Source organism: Vespa velutina, chromosome 6, assembly GCF_912470025.1.
Source record: "Vespa velutina chromosome 6, iVesVel2.1, whole genome shotgun sequence".
Taxonomy (NCBI): Eukaryota; Metazoa; Arthropoda; class Insecta; order Hymenoptera; family Vespidae; genus Vespa; species Vespa velutina.
Window position 1 is genome coordinate 8177854 of NC_062193.1, and position 1534 is coordinate 8179387.

General features: G+C 34.0%; 1 protein-coding gene across 7 annotated transcripts in view; it reads right to left on the bottom strand.

Moving 5' to 3' along the window:
- Positions 1-232: 232 nt before the first annotated feature.
- The window catches only part of LOC124950203 (multidrug resistance protein homolog 49), a 67229-nt gene continuing 65927 nt past the window's right edge, over positions 233-1534 (bottom strand). For all 7 annotated transcript variants that reach the window (XM_047496624.1, XM_047496627.1, XM_047496622.1 and 4 more), the window contains one exon: positions 233-1534. This exon is cut by the window's right edge and continues 3002 nt beyond it. The gene's annotated coding sequence lies outside the window, so the exon portion shown is untranslated.

Sequence of the window (1534 nt, forward strand, 5' to 3'; positions counted from 1 at the left end):
ATGAAAAAGAAGAAAAAAAAAAAAGGAAATCTTACAAATTTAAAAAAAGAAAAAAAAAAGAAAAAAAAAAAGAAAAAAAGTTTTGCTCCTGTTGGATCACTCGATGGCAAGGATATGAATGAAAAAGATCGAATCCTAAGTATATAGATAAAATATTAGTCATAATTTTTCTATTATATTTTGTTTTATTCGTATATCATCAGGAATATAACATGTTTTTTCTGTATTGTCATAACAAAAAAAAAAAAAAAAAAAAAAAAAAAAAAAAGAAACATAAGACTTTAATACTTCCACATCGTCATACTGCTAGTATCACTGTAAAAAGTATGCGCTATAATACGTTTACTGTGTGTATGTTCCGTGTATATCAGTATACATCACACTCTCTCTCTCTCTCTCTCTCTCTCTCTCTCTCGCTCTTTTATTTCATTAGCTCATGCTTTCTAAAATATACGCTCGTTTTAAGATCTTTCTGGCCCTTTAAGTTACGATGGCCGCGGTCTTAGTCTTATTTAACGATTTAAGTATTAAAATATACGATCCTTGTATTTTCTTTCGTTTTTCCTTTCCCCACCCCCCCCCCTCTCTCTCTCTCTCTCTCTCTCTCTCTCTCTCTCTCTCGCTTGCTCTTTTTTCTTTCTCTCTTTCTCTATCTATCCATACATTTGTCTGTCCATCAGTGCTCGACGGTTCGTAACGCGATAAATTCATATTTTTCTCTCTATCTTTTTTTCCAGCCCAACCCCCAGCCCAACCCCCACTCCACCTTTCTTCTTTCTTTTACGAGATACATTCGAAAGTTGTCCAGAATCGAACACGATGAAATGATATTTGGAATGAAATATCGACACGAGACGCGTGTTGTTAGGCGATGATCTCCCTCGAGCACTGTTACAGACAAACACATGATATTCTATCTATCTATCTTTCTTCTTTCTCTATCCGCGGTCGTCGAAAAATATCTACCGTTGAGTTTTACTTCTCTCTTTCTCTATCTCTGCTGTTTCTATTTCACGATCGTATTTTTATATTGTATGCGATTTACCAGGCGTAAAACGTGTATACTCTTCTAACGCGATATACACTATCCCTTTCTCTCTCTCTCGCGCGCTCTCTCTCTCTCTCTCTCTCTCGCTCTCTCTATTTTTATTATTTTCCTTTCTTTTATTTCATCGATGACATTTATTCCTATTGTCAACTTGCGAATAGTAAAAAGCATTGTGATAGCCCCATTACACTGGTTAACAATATTAATGTGTATGTGTTGTTTGTGTATATTAAGTACCGTAAAGCTTGATTATTAAATTATTAAGATTGATTTTATTCTCGTAAAGCTTTAAATAAGGCCCATTCTCATTCGAACAACACGATGGATCGACGTTTCGATCTCGTTTTCTCATTGTTATCGTTGTTTCTTAGTTATTTTATTATCATCATCATCATCATCATCATCATCATCATTATTATTATTATTATTATTATTATTATTTTGTTTGTTCGCACGTTAAACATCACGTTTAAGGCATCGCGAATC